General features: G+C 44.0%; 1 protein-coding gene across 2 annotated transcripts in view; it reads right to left on the bottom strand.

Moving 5' to 3' along the window:
• The window catches only part of GRAMD4 (GRAM domain containing 4), an 85,032-nt gene that overhangs the window by 59,315 nt on the left and 2,897 nt on the right, over positions 1 to 22,820 (bottom strand). The window lies entirely within an intron of this gene.

The following is a 22,820-nucleotide window of genomic DNA, read 5'->3' on the forward strand; positions in this document are numbered from 1 at the left end:
CTCATTATCTCCTTACTGCTTTGGGCTAAGAAAACAGAAAGTACCAAAGGTTTATTGAAGAAAGCCGCCAGACAGACGCCATGCAGAAGACGCCACCAAAAACTAGAGATTGTTGAAATTGATCATAACACACATTCAAATGCACTGCCAAAATCCTTAAAATCACCACTATTGACAATTTTGTATGCCCTTCACTGGATTTCTATTACTCCCTTTGAGACAGAAAGGAGAATCACTTTATCAGTGATGTTTTCACAATTTTTTAAAACTAGTACAACCAAAACTTTACTGTAAGAGAAACAGCACAGCCAGTACTTTTGCAGACTGTGCAGGTGCCACAGCATCCAGAGGAACGAGAAATGCCCAGGACACTTCACTTCCACAGGCAGTATTTGACATGAGCAATATTTGAATTCTATAACTTAAATCATACTGGGAGAAGCATTTTGCTTAAGACAACAGAAAACCGCTTAATTAATATATGTAAACTCACTGTAATGGTAGCTTTCCAAGTCACTGCACCGTACGATTTCTGATTTAAACCAGAACTGCCAGATCAGTCTGATTCAGTGCTATGTAACACACCCTGCACCGAAGTTCCCAACCAAGCTCCATCATTTTTTAAAGAAGTTCATTCCTCGATCCTGCCACTCCAGCAAGCCAGCGCTCTAGCAGTTTGTAACAAACCTGCCACAATTTTCTCTCTTACAAAGTCTGTTCCTCAGCTCAGAGCAGTCATTTGGAAGGTGCCACAATGCTCTCCCAAATGGATTTTTGCAGTCCACATTTTGAGGCACCTGTTCCTATTTGTATCTTTTTTTTTCCCCCTATGGTCAGCACTGTCCTCCTCTTCATTAAAAAATACACTTAGCGTCATGGCACAGCACCCCAGACTCTGGTGTGAAATGAAAAAGGAAAAGATTTAGACATCCGTCACTTCAGGAGCGTAAATAAAGAGCAACAAAGAAGAGGCTTTTGCTCCCACAGCCTTTGCACTTGAGGCAATTCTCACCTCCTAACACAAACCTCCTTCCAACAGAGCTCTTCAACTTTCCCTGAGGATTCTCCACTTACCCTAACGCTTTGGCAGTGACTGTTGACACCAAGTTCAAACCAAATCACTCCCTTCAAAATCTGCGTTAGTTTGCAACTCTGCCAAGATTTATTAGCACCTTCACTTAAACACAGAAGTTTGAAACTAATACAAATTCCCTATAGTGCAGCTGGCAAAAACTCCCGCAAAACTGTTCCTTTATCGGAGATGCTTAAAGTTGCAGCCCCATGTTTAATCTTCCACTGAAAGAAAATCACTTGCAGTTAACTCACACCCAAGGTTATTTTCTATGAAGAGCTTTTCTTTGAAGTTCTATTACTCGTCAAAGTTAAGTTTAAAATAGAAACACTTCTTGCTCATTCATTGACTATTTGATGAAGAAACTTGTCAGCTATCACATCCAGAAATATCTGTAGGCTCTACTATTAATAGCAACTGAAGAACAAATGCTATCAGGCAAGTTTAAACCTCTGATAAGCACCAGCACAATTGTCTCATGCCCCCTCCCATCTCAAAGATCTCCATCTGTGTTCAGCCAGTTTGACATACCATGCAAGTCAGACCTACGGCAAAGCAGCTGTAAACCAAACCCCGTTTGTGCTGTCACTGCTAACGATACAGCTATGTGAAGAAATAATAAGAATAGTAGAGTGCTATCCCTTTTCTGGTCGGCACTCATCAGCCCGTGCCAACGGAGGACAAGCACTCATTCCAAGCCTTCTCCATCCCTCTTACGGATGGAGCAGCGAACTCAAGGCTGCAGATGAGCTCTGCTGTCCTGGGCTGAATCAGGGAGTCCTCAGCATTCTCCCGTCATAGCCACATTTACCCAACATTCCCCAAAAAACAGGGCTGGATCTGGACCTCTTCTTATTGCCTGGCATATATAGCATTTCCATGGACATTTCAAGATCCGAATTCGGTTTTCTCCTTAGAGTGAATTCACATTCACTTACCACACAAAGCAATTGAGAGGCAACAAAAACATCTTGAGACAGACCAATCTCCAACCCTTCAAGCTTTGCTTTCAGGCAACAAAGAATGCAAGACCCACAAGGCCAGCGAAAAGACCCAGCGGTGTAACTGCTTGGGGGATGGACACCGTTTGGGAACATGAAGTCCTAAACTCCAGCCTCCTCCTAGGACGGTTCATGTATGTCAGCCCTAGGTCGCAGAATAACCTCACCAACAGATGTATCCATGAATACATTTATGGTATTTTTTACTAGTAAAACTGATGTACTTACCCTTAAGAGTGTTACCACCTGGTCTTTTAAAAATGCAAACCTTTCTTTAAAGCACTAACAGATCAATCCACTGAAGAGTCAGCTTAAATTCTGTAACACAGAGGCTAGCAAAAAGAGATGTCATCAGCATAAATATTTTTAAAGTATTATTCAGTCAGTTGACCACTGAAAGAGGAAATAGTAAAGATCATGTTCCCAGGCCTTTTCTTAAGTGCTCAAAGTACAAGAAGCCGTTATATAAAAGTATCTGCTCAGTTATAATTTAAAAATAATAAGATCATATTTTCTAAAAATTGTTTCGCATGTACCAGGCTCCCAGATTACTTACAGCTACATTAGATTAACCTAAGCAAAAACCTAAGCTTGCCAACAAGCTCCTATAGAAACTCATTATCTGGCCTGCAGCCAAATGCACGATCTAAGACAGGCTTTTTATGTCAGCAGCCTGCTCTTCAAACTAGCAACTCTTTTTTTAGATAAAGATCAATAAATATGGTGACATTTCAGCACTTTCAGGCTGACGGAAAAATGCTTCTCAGAGATTTTGTATTCCAAGTGACTTGGGTAAAAATTAGGTAAGCCTGAGGATGCTTTTGTAAAATGTAAGACCAGAATCTGATCTAGAATTAGATTTATTGTAAAATAGGGTAACTAAATATCAAAACACTTGCTTCACCATCATAGCCATTAATCCTCTCATCCTTTCCCAACTACTCATCCACATCCAGGACTCAGCTGGTTCAGCTATGTTTCTAGTTTCTGTTTCTAGTAATTCCCCATACCAGCAACCTCAACATGCTGTGCCCAGAGTGGGAATGCATACCCCCATCTTCCCCCTGCTATCAAACTAACCATAAATAAATACTATGAAATTATAATAAAAATGCAAATATTTTAACTCCGTGCATTGTAAACATTCTCATTTCTGAACACTGTCATACATGTGACAGTAATTGTTCTCACTACCACACCATAAACAAGCTATAAATAAGGCTGTTATCACGCCTGCAAATTATTGAGAAAATAAAATCAAATCCATCCTCTCGGATCAGGTTTATTTCTGCATACAAACACCCTGCCATTAATGTAAGCAACAGAACATCTTTCCCACATTCAGCGCTGAAACAGGAAGAGCTGCAGAGCACAGTAAGGCAGATGCCGACTCCGCAAGACTGATTTAGGTCCAACTTTGGTGCACCTCAGCCAGATCTAATAATACTAGCAGGTCCTCTGTAGTAATACAGTAAGGATACCTTACATTAACATGCTTTCATACCCGACCATTCAAGCACCCAGGTTTTTAAGATGACTTTTGTTTCTCTTGTTGCAGTAGCAGAGGTCAAACCAGCAAAATTAAACAGCAGCCTGTAAAAATTATCATGAAGTCCCAAACCATCTAGCAAAAAACTAGGCAGCAGTTTATGTATGCAGGGCTTGGTTAGTGAAAAAGCTCTGTACTTCCCACGCTTAAAAAAAACCCCAAAGCTAAAATAATCTTTAAAGGTGGTGGTGGTGGGGGGTTAATTGCCATTCATATCTAGTTGCTAAAGCAAATCCTTCAAGGCTGACGTTTTATTCCTTTTACAGAGGGCCAAAGAAGAGGTGACCTTATTTGGACCCAATATGAAAATGCTCAATGAATCCCCAAATAACTTCAGTTTAAATTAATATAGCAAGATCCAAACCCCAAACCAACATACGCAAGCATTCCAAACTTCCACCAAGTAGAGAAAAATCAAGTTTTCCCAAACTTTCACATAAAAAAACATAAGGAGATCCAGCAGAGTTTTTTCTGCCTACATTTACAGAAAGCCTTCAGCAAGGAGACCACCAGCTTCTAGGGAACAATAGGCGGCCTGCCTGGTGCGTTCTGGAGGGACTCAGTTATGGGGCTTGCTCCTATGGACATCCCCCCCAACCCTTCATGCCACTGCCCCCTCCATGCTCTGTTCTTCATGCATCAACATGGACGAAGCTGGGATGCAGGAGGGAGGAGGGAACTCGGGGAAGGGCAGCACTCAGTGCACCGCTGCTGTCTGAAAATCCACCTTGACTAGCCCCAGAGTCTCCTACAAGTGGCTTATAGGTTTTGGTTTTCTGTTGCAGTTAGTTTTTACACAATAATACATACTCAATAATGAGAGTGCAAGGCCTGGTAGACCAGGCAGAGATTGAAGATCTAAATCTTCATGTGCACTTTGCCAGAGAAAGGACTTTGCTTCACAACACAGCAATTCATTTTTCCTTAGCTGTTAACAAAAGGCAAGTCTGCTACACAAAGTCAAACAGCATCACCTCAGCAAGCGTTCATTCAGAGCCTGGGCGGAAAAAAAAAAAAAAAAAGAAACAACCAACCAAACCCACTAAAACATCATGGATTAATTCCATCTCAGGTCAAAAAGGCCACAGAAGACTATGACACAGCAAAGTAATCTTCAAAGCACGTGTGTTCCTTGTGCCAAAAAAACAGTGTTTCAGGAAGATGAAGTTTGGAGTTGAAGCATAACCTTAGTTCTCATCTTTATACCCCACCTCCTTCACATTCTCCTTTCAGTCTCAAAACATCTTTCTGGAGAAGGCCGGAGTAAGAGCTCCGGTATCCAAGAAAAGCCAGGCTGTGTGTGAATGAACAAGTACAGACATGGTGTCAACACCAGGATGTTTCAGTATTATTGTGAGCAAGGGATGTGCAAACCGAGTGGAAAGTATGAGGGTAACATTAGGTTTTCATTACTTCTTCACTGAGATGCTCCTACATATTATCCTAAGAGAGCTGACAGGAGACCAGGAACACAAGAAGACACACTCAGGCCGTTCACATCCCAACTGATGCTGAAAACAAAGCCTGGTGTGGTTTCTTTCGTGGACATGCTCACTAAAATGGGAAACCTCAGTGAGTACATCTAAGCCTAAAGCAGAGTCGCAGTCCAGCTCTAGAAACCGCTCTGTGCAAAAAGTTCCCTCTTGCCACATAACTCCCCCCCGCACACCCCAATTTCTCATTTTAATGGACAGAATCTCAAGTCACTGTCTGAACATTTTGTAGTTATTAATATTTAAGAAACTAACCAGAGAAAGATCAGCTGATTCCACTTGAGAGCTCCTTGTCTGCTCAGCTTTTCTTTCCCCTGCGCACACATCTCCCAAATCGCTCTCCAGAAGGCTCGTATCTGTGAGGAAAGCCAAACCTCACCCATAGTGTCTCCTCTTAGGCAAGAGGGAGTGGTTCTCCATAGATGAAGTTGGCACCTTTCAAGAAAACTTTACATTAAGCTCAATCCCACAAGATGCTTAAGCACACAGAAGGGACACAAACCTCACCCGATGCAGTCCTTCCATGAACAGCACCCACGTGAGCCTTGTATCACCCAGGACTACAAAATGTATTGAGTTCCTTGTACTAGGAATGTCATCATTTCTCATTGGACACTAAGAAACGACAATACTTTGGGCCAAACATCCAGCTGGACTGGCCAAGAACAGCTTACAACCACTCTCAACAGCAACAAAGTTACATGCGTTGTGCAAGTGCCCTTGATTTCTGACATCAACAAACACGCTCAACCAAAAAATGCTCAACCCATCACGGGTTCATCCTGAAATCAGTCACCACCTCAGCATCACAGCCTGGTAAAGCCTTCCTCCAGTTACGTCACCCTTGGCCTCAGGGTCATAATATGATGTAATGCATATACAGAGCAAACTGCTTTTGGGCTCTGAGTAACACCTACAAAAATCTCCCGACCCTTTCAAGGTCAGGAGTCCCTAAAACTCTAGGGATTGACTAAACTAGATAGGGATAGACTAGGGTGATAGACTTTGCTGGGGTTTTTTGCAAGCGAGATGAAGTTATCGGGATACCTATCTTATGAAGAACCATTATGCTTAGTAACTCAGGTTTATTTTCCCCTTGAGTTTAAAGGGAGATGAACAAAGATAATCCCACCAGAACCACCTCCTCTGCATTATGGACTGCTGGCAGAAGCAACACTCAATTGACAGGGGTTGGGAACCAGCAGGAAGTTGTACTTCAGTGTTGCAGGCTGGATTAGATGGAGCTATTAACTAAGCACCGAGTCTGAAACAATTTTTAATTGTCCACTGAATGGGGGGAGGAGGGGAGGGGAAAAAAAAAAGAAAGTGGAAAGCAGTGTGGATAACTGGCTAGCTGAAAAAGTTCATAGACATAGTCCAGCTGGCTGGACAAAAATGCACATCGCTCTCAGCTTATCTGAAGTAAAGCAAAATACACTGTCTTTGACTGTTCTTGTTACACAGTAACAGGAAGATTTCGGTGGGAAAAGAATGTTGCAGGTGGGAACAGATAACTACAGAAGAGAAACCAGGGGCGGGCTTGGTATTTAGGCAATAACCAATAATGAGCTTAACTTTTGTAATATGTATGAGCTAATTATAACAAGGCATAAAAGGTGACTGTAAGGCACAATAAACGAAGTCTGCTGATCACTCATATTGAGTGACTGTGTCTTCCCTCCGTCGCGACAAAGCAGTGTAACATGTGCTACGGTACACCGCGGGGACTGGAGACAGAAGTTCGCTGCACCGATCCTGACTGCCAGTGGTGAGGTTGTCACAGCAACCATAATGCAGCTTCATGAGTGTGCATCACACTAAAAAACCATGGTTTTCCCCCAAAGAGACTAACGTGCCATCCAGCTCACAACATGAAGCTGCCTGGGAGGCAAATCGGGGCTGTGCAATAGAAGTGGCTTGTCCTCAAAACCGCCAGCTCGGCTGCTGCAGACAGCAGGGGCTGGGGCAAGAGGGGAGACACCGAACTGGGGTAGCACGGCGCTGCCGGACTGCTCCTGTACCTGCCTCAGCCAGAGGGCACTTCGGACGTATTTGGCAGACGTCGTAAGGCAGAGGTTTCCACAATGAGCTGCTCTGTCCCTGCGGTTTTAGGCTGATGCCTTGCACAGGCCTGAATCTCTTACCCATGTGGGGACAGGCCCTTCGGCAAGCCCCAGGAGGTGGCACCTCCAAGTGACCCACCACAGAGGGACTGAGAAAGGGGACCTGCTGCTCCCACTGCTAGGGACAGACCCCTCACAGCTGAAACGGTGGGGCCTTGGCTTCATCATCACTGGAAAACGGTGGGTGGAGGGGTTCACAAAAAAAACCACCAAGCCCAAACCACACACATGTACCTATACTGGTGTCATACCAGTGTGTCAAGAAAGAAACTGAGGGCCATGACCATTCCAGCTGAGTAGCTGTGGGAGTTGTAGTTTGTACTTAATCCCCCACTCTTAACATCACGCTGGAAACAGCACACCTCCAAAAACACACCCATTCTGCAACCACGCGACACCCTGCATACCTCCACCTCTTTTTCATCATGACACCGAAAATTAGCAAGCTTTGTTAAATTAACTCCTCTGTAAACCGGAAAACTGGGAATATTAACTCCCAAACCAGGAAGATAAAGCTCATCTTTCCCTCTAGGCACCCATGTGAGGAAAAAAATTGAAACATTTACTGTGCCGGCATAAGAGCAGCACCAAAAATCCTGCACAAAAACGGCTGTGCCGGCAGAGGCGGCCGGCACGGGCAGGAGCAGCCACCAGCCCAAGCCACAGGGCAGCAAGCAGCCGCTCAGCTCTGGTGTTTGCCAGCTGCTCTGCCCGGCCGACATCCCGCCATAAGAGGTAGGATGTCGTGATAGTACTAAAAGCCTACTGTGCTCCACGTGAACCTCTCCCTCCCAGTTACCCACCGGGTCCCCCTGCTGCGCACCCATCCTGAGCCCAGCCAAGCCTCAAGCCCACTCGATCACAGGTCGACACCAAAGGCAGCAAACCCATCCATTTCTGCCATGGCCTTTACGTCACTTGACCGCTCATGCAGTTTATCAGCTTGTTGCTGATGCAACTAATTTTTGTGTTTGTTTTCTGGCAAGGTCAGTCTGATCGGAGCAGACAGCTACGCAGCCTCGCTTGTGGCTGCACAGGCTATTAGGGCTGTCGTGCGCCCTGCACAGAAAATGGTTCTGCTCATGGGCTGGGGGAGAAAGCATCCTGTTACAGCAGCCACCCACACCTAAATCAGGTTAAACGACTGCAAAACCTCACCCTAAAGACAGTGTATATGAAGCTGCCATGAGGCACATTTCAGAGATCAGTCCCACGCCAGAATTTCAGTCCCTTCTCTGAGGGATACGGGAGGAGCTTGTCACAGTTTGGCACTGACAAGAGGCTTTTATCTGCTTCCTTGCTCTCAATATTGTCTACTAGTCAGCCGAGCTGAGGGCGAAGATGGGAAGATGAACATCACCAGCCCAGCAAGAGCTTCCCCACACAAGAGGGCTCAGGCAGCTCAGATCTAGTGGGGCTTCAACCAAATAAGACACTGGGGCACAGGCGAAGCGACTGCCATAAGCCAGCACCAGAACTTCTGTCTATAAAAACAAAGAGGCATGGGGGTGACGGACGGGACACCACTAACACCGGGTAAGATGAGGCTGTCGCTGCATACATCTCCTCTTGAGCTGTTCAAATGGAAGTGTAAGAAGCCTAAGTTGACACAGCACTCAGAATACAGTTGGCCTTTCACACTCTGCTTTAACATTTAAAGTCAGAAATACACACACTAGCATGGAACATCTTATTCAGACTAACAAGTTTATTATGGAAGGCGATCGCTAACTGTTTAGAAAGTGTGAGCCTTGCCAGCCCTGCAGAATTTTAATTTTACCCCTTCGAGTAAAAAAAGGGCAAGTTATTGAGACCAATGCAGTTATACTTGTTCGATGCTGACTCATAACCTCAACTACGTGTTCATCATCTGCAGATAATAAATAGATAGATCACAGAATGGGAGTGCTGCTAAGGAAAAAAAATAATAATAATAAAAAAAAAAATAAACCACACTGTGGAAATGACCCATAATCCAGACTTAGAGAAAGACACACTGAGAAAAGCCTTCCAAGGTGTGCGCAGAATGGCTTGGACCCCGCAGGTATCTCCTTGAGAGGACTCTCAGTGGAGGCCACATATTTCATCTGCTCAGGGTGACTGCTGGTAGCTCACCCCACAACCTTCAGAAACAGAACAAGGGCGTATAACATGGTCTAGTTTTGAAGAATGACTTAACTTTGGGTTTTGATGTAACAAAGATGTCACCTTGCTATTCACTTAAAAAGAAGAGAACAGAGAGGCACGCGCCTGAAGCGGGACAAAGCTCACAGCTAACAACTGTAGCCTGACTGATCTCCACCGACCCGCACGCAGCGCCTGTGCTTCACGGCGCAGAGCAGGGTGCGCACAGGCGACGAGCAGCCTCACCGACCGGCGCCCACCACACTGCGCGCGGGCACCTCGCACGTTTGAGGCGCGCGTCACCCTCGCCACGGTGCCGGGCTCCCCCACACATTATGGCTTCACTCGTGGCAAGACCACACAGGAGGAGTTACTGAAGCTATCAGGCAAAAGACCACAGACCTGCAACGGCAGTGTTACGTGTGCAATGATAAAATGAACCCTCCTACCTTTTTGCTCACAAAGCAACTGCAAGGCCACGTTCATACTCCCCACATCGTTCAGCTACCGGGGCACCTCTCTAAGAACAAGGCTAAGGGCCAGAGTACAGCAAGATAGTCTCTTTTGAGGGGCATCCCTCAATTTCAGGAGACGATTCAGCATAAACCAACATGAACATCTTTGTAACTGAGTAACAAGTTATCATGAAACCATCTAGATGCAAGTTTTCAGCAGGAGATTCCCAAGGATGAAGCGATATTGTGTATAACACTTTGCAACTTGCTCCTGCAAGCTTTAACTATTCTAATGCTGATCTAAGAATTCGTTAAGCCTCTGAAATACCTATGTTGCAAAAATAAAACACATCAAAAGCCAAGTGTTTCAGATGTGCTGACTACAGAAAGCAACAACAGACACAGCCGAGGGAAGGAATTGAGTATTTTACCAAACCCCAATAGCTAGCTCTCCAACCACTGTACCGTCATAAAAACAACTGTAATGTATTACAGTTTTTTAACTTTTCCCCTCATGGGTAAATAAATTCAACATTGCTGGTACGTGAGGAACTACCAAGATATAGCTAGCACATACCAATTACAACTACCACTATAATTACGAACCTTTTATTTCCTTCCTATATACTGGCCTTGAGCTTACAAAGAATGTGTATAATCCAAGTCCCACATATTTCCATGCAAGAAGCAGTGCTGTTGCTCGTTCTGTACCTTATCCCTTCTTCCCAACAAAAATCTGAAAATGGTCCTGAAGTTGGTGCTACAGGCACAGCAGAGACAGGGCAAGAAAAAAAAAAAAAAAAAAACCTTGCATAAATAACAAGTAAAAGGACACTGTGTGGAAGACTGCTATGCTGCATAACACATGAAAGAGGAATTTACCCAAGGAAGTGAAATGAAGGAGTAACAGCAACAGAAACAGCAAGTTTTGTACAGTAAGTCTGGCTTCGGGCATCAGCTTCATTTCTGGCACTGTCTGAACCGCACAGCCGCTTGTAAAAGTCATGTAAACTACTCCTTGAAATCTTATCACAGAGTGAAAACCTCAAGGTCAAGCCTCCACTGGACCAACAGAAATGTGAACAGCAGCTCTGCTGGAAAGCGGCACTCTGGAAAAGAGCCTCCCTCTTTCATCCCACCCAGACAGCTTGTCAAAAGATGAGAGGGATATTTTTCTCCACATAGCAGAGCTTGAAAATAGCCGAGGAAGTTGCGTGACACGGGCAAGCACCAAACTTTTCCTCTAGGTATTGCAGACCCCTCCATTTCTTCAGAGTGCCGCCCTTTATGTAAGTCCCGTTCCCATATTTGCTATAAACAGAACTGAATCACTGTACCCAAAAAAAACCCGTTTTGGTTTCTTAACTGCAATTACTGGTTTAAATAATCTGGCTATTTAACTGCCTTCTCTTAACATCGTGAAATAGTAGGCTTAGGCTGAAAGGCCAAGGCCCTGCTGTTCAAGGTAATCTCTCTTACAGAGCAAACCTCAATTCCCTCACATTTCCAACTGCACCATTCCCGCAGTAAGCAGAATATCTGTTCTTTGTCCCCACGTTTACAATAGTAATCCCGAGTTTAAAAAAACCCAAAACAAACCAAACACAAAACCCACAAACCCCAAGCTGGTATAGCCATACCAGGCAGCTGAGTATCCAGTCCTGTGAGAAACTAGAAGGGCTGCAAGGAATATAATCACAATCCCGTAAATTAACTCTTTTGCATACTAAACCACTTGGATATTCTGCCATAACTACAGATCTTTCATTTCACATGTTAATTTTCACGTGCTTTGGACAGCAAAAATAAGTGAAAGTCTTATTAAAACTGATTCTTCCAAGAAGCTCATGTAGTCTGGGCATCTCCTCCATACTCTCCCAATAACCTCTGTACACAGGATCAATTGCTGTTAAAAAAGCTGATTTTGGTGATACCGCTGACTGCTCCAGCTAGAGGATGGAAGACGGACACCAGTCCAGCCCAGGAAAAGGCTGCCACACGTGCTTAGCAGTTGTGACAGTTAAAACGGGCAACTGGTGGAGAAGCGAGCTGAGGCTGAGCAGAGGGTATCCCCTCACCCCCCGCCGCAGTTACAGACAGGATGACAGCACGGGTCTATGCTGGGAAGTGGAATAACCTCAGAAAGAATGACAGAGCCTGTGAGTTAGTCATAGGGAAACACACAGGAGGGAAAGAAAAGGGAGAAAAAACCAAAAAGGGAATTCTAAAAAATAATACACTGCTCCTGTTGAGTTTCCCATGTATTCTTGTCTTTTCTACCAAATGATATTAGTTCATGAAACCAATTTCATTTTGCAAACAAACCCAAAATAACTCATCACTCAAGACACTCGGCACTGCCGCAAATGAACTCTGGCCAGCAATCATAACCCACTCATCTCCAGACACACGCAGAGCAGCTCGGCTCTCTACCTTAGCAGCCTGGCATGCACGGCTGCATGCACAGCTGGCAGAGGAATAGGGAGGAAGGATGGAGGTATGCAGCCATATGCTATGAGCAGTTTTGAACCCTCCTTAAAGCATGCATAGAGTTGCATGCAACTGAACAAAGAATTCCGTAATTTCAAGAAAACACAGAAACAAGGCATTACGTAAGTCTGTAAGGAAGGTAACAAAGCCTCCTCCCAACTAGTAAACCAGCCAGCTGAGGCTAATACCATAAACTAGCCCAGTTCTTTGGCCATACGTGTAGGAAATCAACATTTGAATGGTGCTTGTTATAGCGTGTTGCCTTCTAAACTGCAGATGGCCAAGAAGAATTATACACAGGAGTCAACAACTACATTTTGGAAGCTGCTTGAAACAAATGGAACAAGGTAACTTAGAGCAAGTCTTTAAATAAACCAGGGCACAGCACCATGGCCCAGCTCCCCTCCTCTACCGAGGGAGAGCCCACTGTTGGCAGCATCACCAAAGTGTAGCTATGTGTTAAGTGGCATTTCTCCCAAAGGCATTATTAACGTTTCCACCATGTTTCAACACAAGATGTACTGGACAGAAGGAAGAGGCAGAAAAAAAAAAAAAAAATCTCTGCCAGTTTGGCTTTTTGATCCCAAACATGAGGTAACTTATGAATCCAATGTTGTTTGCGCTGTGAATGGATCAGCTCTTCGGTTTATTAACCAAGCCTGTACAGGCACACTGATCTACCATACCTTTTGCATGGTCTGTTTCAAGACAAAGTATTTTCTTGCTTCAAAATGTCACAAATACACCACAAAGCCTGTCAGGCTGCTAAGATGATAAAATCCAGTGACAGTAAATAGCAACCTGGCACACTGCTGAGCCTTCAGACTTGAAATAGATTTAAATTAGCACAAAGATAGCAGGATGGAGAGTTTAGTAACGAAGTGAAGAAACCAAGGGAGAAGAAATGAGATTATTTCAGTCATCATTTCAACCAGACCAAGCAACTTAAAAGCCAGCTACAGGATGGCATTTATGTCTGTCCCTAAGACTGGGACAAGGGCCAGAATTACACTACTTGAGCTGACGGGTTTATTTATGCCATGATGACACTTCAGTTAGCAATGCTAAGGTCCAAAGGTCAAAGTACTTTAAGAAAAAGAGCCACATACACACAGTATATCATCCTGAGCCGTTATGGTTGGGGTGGGAAAGGGAAGGGTAGGGATATTTATTCCTTGCTCACACACACCTGCCCCACAAGCCACCGTAAAACCGCTTCAGCTGTGCCTGTTTCAAAGCCTCCTAAGTCCAAAAAGGAGATTTCTGTAGAGACCCCACCTTTCTGGCCAGCCACTCCTAAGAAATGGTTTGTTTTTCCAAGTCAAAGCCAGAGAGAAGCCAGCAGTGCCTCATGGCAAACTTGAGCGACCATGTCACCAGCTGAAGCCCAGAGACCACTCACAGACCTCCAAAAGACCTCCCAAAACTCCTTAAAAAATCTGGGGGGAGAAGTAGAAACTACAGCAGAGCACAACATTTTTGATGCTCCTGTCAGTCTCTGAACCAGGACTTCTTCCAGCTCTTATTCCCAATTACTTCATTAATATTCACATATTTAAATCTTGGAATTTCAAAAACCAAACTATGGATTTCACTTTTCAAGAAGGATCCTGAAAGCTTTAATTACCAATCAGGTTCAAACTCTGGTTTGGGGATATCAACACTTTTGTTTATAACGCACAAATGTTCTAACAGCCACAGTCTCTCTAAGTCATGGGAACTTGGAAGTCCCAATATTTTTTGTGTTAATCACAGAAGCACGCTGAAGACTGCAGGACATGACTGAACCACCAGCTAGCACTGAAGGCCCACTAACCTCTGATTTACTTATACGATTGCCACCAATGTTTAAAAAATAATAATAAAAAATTTAAAAAGGACAGGCTGTCCTTAGGGTGAAAAGCTGTAAATACACAACGAAGGGATAGCTCATACCTTAGTGACACTCCCGCCAAACTCTTCTATTTATTGGATTGTACAAATTATTCAGCAACTAAACAGCTGTTTTAATCAAGGACTGTTGTGGGTTTGCACTACAGCACTCAGCTTTGATGCCCCACAGCAGAGGCATCAGGCCTCCAACAGCTGTACTGCACAACCAGAATAAAAACCGCACCTTGCTACCACCTCTCCTTCAGAGGAGGCAGCCACAGAACCCACAAGACATGAAAGCAAGTTCTTCTGAGCTAGAAGACTGGTTTGCATTAAGTGGAAAGGATTCTGGGTGCCCAGGAATCACAACAGACAGGAAGATCGCAAAGCTGGATCAGATTTGTGCATAACCAGCCCCAAAAACCTTGGACTAAGAGCTCACACGTGCACAGAAAAAGGTCTGTATTTGGTATGTAAGTCAACGAGGCTACAGAAGAGGTCAGACCATCTCATCTTGGTCTTTCTACATGAGGGTGCCTACAACAGCACATGGGGGGACAGAAGGAGCTGTCTCCCTTCAGGAATGACAGCACTACTAAACTTCACACAATGAAGTACCTTTAAATAAAGGTGTTTTCTTTAGCAGACTAGCCTTTCCTTTCCACCTTGCCAGGCAAAGCGCTTTGCTCTCCCCCCTCATCCCAGTAGCAATCCTTGCATTACTAGTTATGTCTGTATTTTGCAAAAAACTTCTAAGAGTTGAATCTTAAGAAGTTATTTCAAATTATTTTCAACCTGTAAGAAAGAAAATCTGCATGCTTGTAGCTCATCTACTTCAGGAGTTGGTGTCTGACACTTCCTCCACAATTCTGAAACACCAGTGATGCATCTGCTTCCTAAACACGGTTTCTCATCTTCCATTTCAGATAACGAGCAATCTGTGGTCAGACAGTCATCTTCAAGGTCCAACCCCTTCTTACAGTTTCCAGTAAGTATGTGTCCCTTCACCAACTTTTCTGACTTTTACAAGAATGCAGTATTACCTTCACAGCAACTAAATCACTGAATTTAAAAAAGCTCTAGAAAATGCCAGTCTATGTAACTACCAACACTCAGCTGGAGCTTTTCAAAAGGGAGGAGAAAGTAAAAAAAGCAAGTCACCGCCTTTAAATCAAACTGACCCTCTTTTTTTGTATCAGTCCATGTACTGTTTCCAAAACTCATCTAACGCAATTGTTCAACAGTTAAATACACACATGAAATTTTTTGTGCAATGAGTGAGGTCTGCTGTACTTTCATATTAGCTCTCAGCTGTTATGATGAACTTTTAGCCAGCTGAGAAGAAAGCCACCTCCAGGGTAAAATAAACAGATGTAGTTTGCTTCAGACAATAAGGAATACAAACTGCAGCGAAAGGTTTTCCATGATTTAACAAAGAAAATAAACTGTCACCAACAATAGATTAATGAGTCACAGACAACAGCTTAATACTTAATGCTTATCTCTAAAGAAATAAATATTTATGCACTTTCAAAGTATTAACAATAAAACAGAAAACGAGTTTTGAATAGATCCCATAGTCTCCAGCCAGGATAGCCGTATGCATCCAAGTGAAATCCAAAGCAGACACTGCACACAGCCAGGCTTTCATTCCACTAGGAAAACTGGACTGAAAATTCTGGTCATTGTTTCTTCTTCAAAAAGCATATGCTGTCCCCGCTCTGCTTCAACAGAGGGTTGCCAAGGGCCAGAGAGCTTCACCAGGCAAACTGAAACTGCTAAACCAAGTGAGCTCCACATTCCTCTTGCAAAATATTCCAAGAAATGGTATTTGTGCCTCACTTGTTTTCATTGTGCTGTTGTAGAGGGATAAGTGATCCAGCATTAGAGGAAATCGTTGTTGGCAAAGCCCTCAAACTGGGGAAAGGTTGCTACTGGAAGAAACAGGAAAGAAGCAGAGGTAGCTTTAGAAAAGGTGTATTTGCTGCAAAAACATTTCCTAATACAGTCTTCTGGGCAAGTCAGAACTATCCCACTTTGTTTGGTTATTCCCATAACGGAAAGTAAAAATAAGAGCTGTTAAATGTGTGTGAGTTCACCAGTCCTACAAGCACCCTTGCTGGGGAGGGAAGACAAAACCCTTCAAAACAGGCTCAGACCCTTTTACAGGCATCAAGCGCTTTATATTCAGAATGTTTCTCTGAAATAAAACAGGACTAGCTCCACATAATCTGGAGGAGACCACAGTCCTCTTTTCTGCAGCGTTTTGCAAACTCTTGAAGTGACTTTTAATTACCGTAAGTTTTCAGGAAGCTCTTACATCTGAAGAAAATCTTGGGAGCACAGCGCCCTGTAGCAGCTGGCAGTTCTCTCCAAGGATCAACGTGTCCAGCCAGATGCTCCACAGCTTGCTGGGAAGGTCATTCCGCATTGCATGATCCCAGGTGATCCCACAGAGCTGCTGAGACCACGCAGGGTTTTACAGAAAACCGAGCTGCGCTACATTTTCATACAAAGTGTGATCTCAGACACTTGGCAATACCTTTTGTGTTGCTTTGTAGATTAGCCTTTAAAAGGAGTGTGAAGATCTTGGATAAAAGCACTGCAAAAGTGCAAAGAATTACAAAATGAATCAAAGTGGACTAACGCCTAGAAGTAGTTTAATGCTTTGAAAAGTCAAACTACATAAAGGACATAGCCACACAGACTCCACTTAACTCCTACTCTTTCCGAAGACATGATCCTTGCACGCTAATGCAAAACTTAACAGTAAAAACCAGCTTTGTGGACTACTATCTGATGACCACAGTCCAAAGTGGCCCTAACATTAGTCACACAAGGATGCTTTGGATGTTATGCTGCTCTCAGGACCCACGCTTCACAGCTACCTTTGCCCCACACAAACAGGATGACAGCTGCTGGGAATCAAACCTCTTGGCTGCAGACGGCAAGAGGAAGCAGCCAGGATTTTCAAGGATGGTACATGCAGGCAGCTCCCTCCACATTACTCCCTGCCTCTCAAGGGAAAAGGTGAGCAGAAGGAAAGACGAAGAAAGCCCCAAACCCAAGAGTGAGTTCAGAGATAGAATCCCAGACTACAGATTCTGAATCAGCAGCTTGATTCTGAATCAGGTAGCCAAAGCCATCTTCACCAAGCACCACCTCAGTGCAAGGAACATCACACCGAAGGTACACAGCACTTTGTCTCTGGGGGCTGAACATGGCTATCTTTTTCCTGGTGCAATACGGTAACTTGTTGCAATGGTTGTGCATCTCACAAAACACTCAGTGCCCAGGCTACTGTTCCCTTCACTCCCAGAAGGAGATTATGGATATTTTCAGACTAGTCTCTTCTCTGCTGCTCAGATCTCCAAGGCTTGAACTGGGCATGCCACCCTCACCAGCCAACCCAGTAAGCGTAAACTCACCCAGTTTCTGGCAACATGTTGCCTCTGGAACAAAACCTACTATGGTAGTGGTCCCACTACTACAGGAGTGTCTGGGGAAGTGAAGCCTGAAGCACACAACTACACAGCTCCCTAGACTCCTATGTGGAGTAAATTACAGGGCTTAGACACCCACATCAGCCCTAACATTACTAGGAGGGACCCCGAAGCTGTACAGCTACAGACATCACCTGGCTCTACCAAAAGCAAGATGGAGAAAAAGATACCCCTTGTCAGGCTCTTAAGGCAGCATCATGGACAATGTGTGGCCTTCAAACTAACTATTAAGAGATCCCCCTCTACAGGATTCACACTTAGCCAGCTGTGACACTGCTTAAATACCACTGACTGTTATAAATCCACACACCTCTCCGTAGCCCGGCTACACTGCCCCAGGAAATACAACATGCTGCTAACCTTGAAAAGTACAGTAAATTATTTTACAATGCAGTTAGTGTGCACACCTGGGAATGCAGAGATGAGTTCCAGAGAGGGAAGGAAAAACACACAAACCATTTCCTGAATGTAGAAGGAACGTGGACTCTCAAGTAGTAAAATTTACAGTGAGAGGCTGCAGGACTTTTTTTCTGAAGACAGTTCTAGAACTAGAACTCTTTTAAGAAGATCTCTTTTGCATACACATTTCTAACTTGAAGAACTCATGTTTTAAAATTTAAGCTAATGATGAACTTCAGGTTATGCAATAAGCCCTGCTTTGAGCATCTAAAGATGCTTGTGTATCCTTCATTGAAAAACCTGGTACTAATTTTCAGTCTCCGAGAATTGGTTAGCTTCCAAACCAGTGAATTTGAAGTGCTCTGTATGTAAGTAACCTGATAACCTGAAATGAATACTGAAGGAACAAGTGGCTTTTACAACATGGTAAAAAATGCCAAGCATCAGTAATGCCAGATACTAATACAAACTGCTAACAGTCCTATCAAGAGCTCTGATAAGACAGTTTTAGCAGTTGGAAACTAATTGCACTCAGTCACTAATTGCATACAACAGGCCAGCATGGAGTGCATGGCTTTGTCCTCTTTAATTAAGGTAAGTATAGACCTCTCATGTTTTACAGTTACTTTCGGGGGAGTACTATGGACATTTCAAATGCGTCTATTAACCATTGCATTTAGACATTTTGGGGTGTTGGTTGACAAGAAGCTCAGCATGACCCGGCAATGTGCGTTTGCAGTCCAGAAAGCCAACTGCATCCTGGGCTGCATCAAAAGCAGAGTGGCCAGCAGGTCAGAGGAGGTGATTCCCCCCCTCTACTCCACCCTGGTGAGACCCCACCTGGAGGACTGTGTCCAGCTCTGAGGCCCCCAGCAGGAGGAGGATATGGACCTGTTGGAGAGAGTCCAGAGGATGATCACAGGGCGGGAGCACCTCTCCTATGAAGACAAGCTAAGAGTTGGGGTTGTTCAGCCTGGAGAAGAGAAGGCTCCAGGGAGGCCTTACAGCAGCCTCCCAGTACCTAAAGGGGGCTACAGGAAAGCTGGAGAGGGGCTTTTTGCAAGGGCATGTAGTGATAGGACAATAGGCAACAGCTTTAAACTGAAAGAGGGTAGATTTAGATTATTAGATATTAGGAAGAAATTCTTCACTATGAGGGAGGTGAGCCCCTGGCACAGGCTGCCCAGAGCAGCCGTGGATGCCCCATCCCTGGCAGTGTTCCAAGCCAGGCTGGATGGGGCTGGGAGCAACCTGGTCTAGTAGTTGTCCCTGTCCATGGCAGGGGGGTTGGAACTAGATGATTTTTAAGGTCCCTTCCAACCTAAACCATACGATTCTATGACACAGAGAAGGCAAGCAACTGTAATCTTCTTTTCCCACATAATTTTGCCACATTCTTTATGAACACTAAAAAAAACTTCTTAACCAACCACATATACTTAATGGTCATACTAACTACACACAGTGGTCAAGAAATGAGTGTCCCCTCCCACAGAGTTTGACGAAGACCCCAAGTATTAAGTAGGATTTGTGTTTGATGCCTTTTTCTTGTTCTCCTCTCCCCCTCCTCTCCATGACCAGCGTTACCAGCATTATACTAACGATTTTATTCTGCACCTAAAGCGCCGACCTAAAAATAAAACCCGTTTACAAGTTCTGTATTTAACATCAACTACAGAACTACCCTTTATAAGCGTACAAAACAGATGTGGTGAAGAAGTACCTGAACTTCACTCAGTTTAGCTGATACACAGATGCTCGCCTTCAGGCATGTCATAAAGGAACCAGTAACGTAGGAAGTGCCCGCAGAGCGGGCAGGTCAGCCCTGACAGAGTAGCGCGCAGGATGGGATGGCTGCTGGAGACCCAAACCAGCCCACCGCAAGGATGTGCCCTCACCAACGTGAGCAAGCATTCACTCAAGACTGAAACAAGCTCCGTTTCAGACAGCAGTCCGTATGAACACACCCCAAGAAGCACACGCACCCATGTGACTCAGCATCTAATGATTATACTTACTAGGCATGTGTAGCCAGCAAATCTAGTCATAAATCCCTTACTCACAGGCCAGAAGTCGTCAAAGCCTGCACAGATGGGATCAGGAAAAAGCTGAAGCATTTGCGGTTTTTTAACAAGGAACATCAGCTCCTCTGGAAAAGTAAAAGTACTCAGAGAAGCTGCATCAGTGACTTATAGCATCAGAGTAACCTCTCAGACCTGTATCCTAAAAAAAAACACACTCAAAATTTACATTTTTCTTATTTTTACAGCACGCTGGGAAATGCGAGGCCACAGCTGGAGTACTGTGTCCAGTTCCGGGCTTCCCAGTACAAGACAGACATGGACACACTGGAGAGAGTCCAACTAAGGGGCTGGAGCATCGCTCCTGTGACAAAAGGCTGAGAGAGCTGGGACTGTCAGCCTGGAGAAGAGAAGGCTCAGGGGGATCTTTACAGTATACATAAATACCTGAAGGGAGGGTGCAGGGAGGATGGAGCCGGGCTCTTCTCAGTGGTGCCCAGTGACAGGACTAGAGGCAACAGGCACAAGCTGAAAACATGAGGTTCCCTCTGAACACCAGGAAACACTTTTTCACTGTGAGGGTGACTGAGCCCTGGCACAGGTTGCCCAGGGAGGTTGCAGAGTCTCCATCCTCGGAGAAAGTCAAAAGGAATATGGACTTGGCCTGCGCAAACTGCTTTAGGCGGTCGTGCTGGAGCAGGGGATTGGACCATAGGACCTCCAGAGGTCCCCTTCAACCTCAACCACTCTGTGATGCCATGAAATAAAAAGACTAGTTCTCTTTAGTCACTGACAAGACACCTAGAACAAATTTTACAGTAAGATTCATGCATTCTTGATGGCATGTGTATCTAGAACCAGGTGATATGTTCTTCACAGACCAACAGAAAGAACTTGCTGCATTAACTCGGGATTTGTAAGAACCTGCAACTAAACAGGATTCCAGTTTCCATTACAATGTAGACATAGCTTTTAAACTAAAAAGAGACAATTTCAAGTATTCTCAAGGCAAGCTTAGAAAATACTGCTAGTGGTTTTTTTCCTCATTAACAAGACCAAGTATTAAACACATATGGCAACTCAAGATGAAAACAGAATTTTTCAAAGGCAACTGAACATGGGAATCTTTACCTTCTACTACTCTCAGAAGCAAAACACTGCATCTTCAATCATTTAAGTATCTGTGAAGATCTGGTCTTGTAAATGGATGGAATTAAATTTACTGCTACCAGAGCCTGCACCAGGAGAAAGGACTGGGTATTAAAGAGAGGAGGGGAAAAACAGCAAAAGCACTCCTAACCACAAATATAATATTTTTTCGTTTGCATCCAATAACTGCTCTTTCAGTTTAGTCAAGGCAGGAAGATTTACTGTGCAAAAGAAACTGTACTATTAAGGCGAAGAAAAAACATCCAGAGCTTACTGTCTGTGAAGACTGCAGAGCCTGTTAATATTTATGAAGTCTGAAGTAGCTTCAAAGACCCTTCATTTTCTTATGTCACAACAAAAAGCAGCACTAACTCATTAAATTTTAAGGAAAGTTCACCACTATAAGGAAAGTTCACAAACTATAACTTTTAATAAATTTCAACCTCCTAGGAAAAGGCCTGACTTCTTTGTGTGTGTGTGTGTCTGTGTCCGTGTCCCATATCAATGACAATGACCAGAAGATGGAAAGATAAAACTTGCAGTTGTTCAGAAACTTGGAAGATCAAAACACATAAACTCTGGAAGCGCCCAATATTATGGCCCAAAAGCTACATTTGATGGCTGTATTCCTGTGCACAGATTATTCCATGGACTGACCTGCCACCATGCAAGGCCAGGACAGAGGGCAGAGGGAGAATCTCTTCTGGAAGACCCTGATTAAGCACTTACTGTCAAAAGCTTTCCCTCTGATCAAACTCGGTGTCATAAAAATAACACATTAGAGGAAGTCATCCCTTCTCCTAGTATGGATGCTGCCATGCAGATATTGTTTAGCTGAGAAAAATCTACGTAGGAAAGAAAAGGAAACAGTGTTATAGGATAAAGACAGCAAATTGTGTACTTTATTTGGGCAGGGGACAGCCAGGTTTGGACAAGACGGCCTCCAATTCTGCACATAATACTGGAGTGTTTTGGCAATAGCCAGGGCTTTAAAGAGGGTATCACTACTAATCCTGATAAATCGTGGGGGTAAGGAGAGGGAAGAAGAGACTGGGACAAGCCACTGAATAGCCACATAGCTTTAACCCAAAAAATTCGTCAAGGTTACATGTTGCCCTTGACTCAGGCATTCCTGAATAGCACTTATTTGCCACAACTGTCAGAAACAAAACATCAGGAAATGTGACCTATTACTCCTTAAATAAAAATACATTAAACCATAGAACTGTTAATAGGATCATGTCACACAAAACACGGACTCATATCTTCAAGAATCCCTACGGATTTGGCAGTGACCGAGTCAAAAAACAAAGCATGACTTTTCAGCAGAGAAAATGAAGTGAAACGGGGTCTCTGTTAATTTTAGAACAGATCTGTCATCGCTTTGGGGATTAAACAGTTAATTTCCTCCTTAGCTTTGAAGTCTCTGTATTAATGAGTAAATACTCACTTATCGGAATGATGCTGAAGACACTACATATATGTAGTATCACATGTATGTACACTGTATGTATCCAGACAACGTTCCACTACCCCAGAAGTATATCTGACCTTTAACAGCAGCATTAA

The sequence above is a fragment of the Falco naumanni genome, chromosome 5, assembly GCF_017639655.2.
Source record: "Falco naumanni isolate bFalNau1 chromosome 5, bFalNau1.pat, whole genome shotgun sequence".
Classification (NCBI taxonomy): domain Eukaryota; kingdom Metazoa; phylum Chordata; class Aves; order Falconiformes; family Falconidae; genus Falco; species Falco naumanni.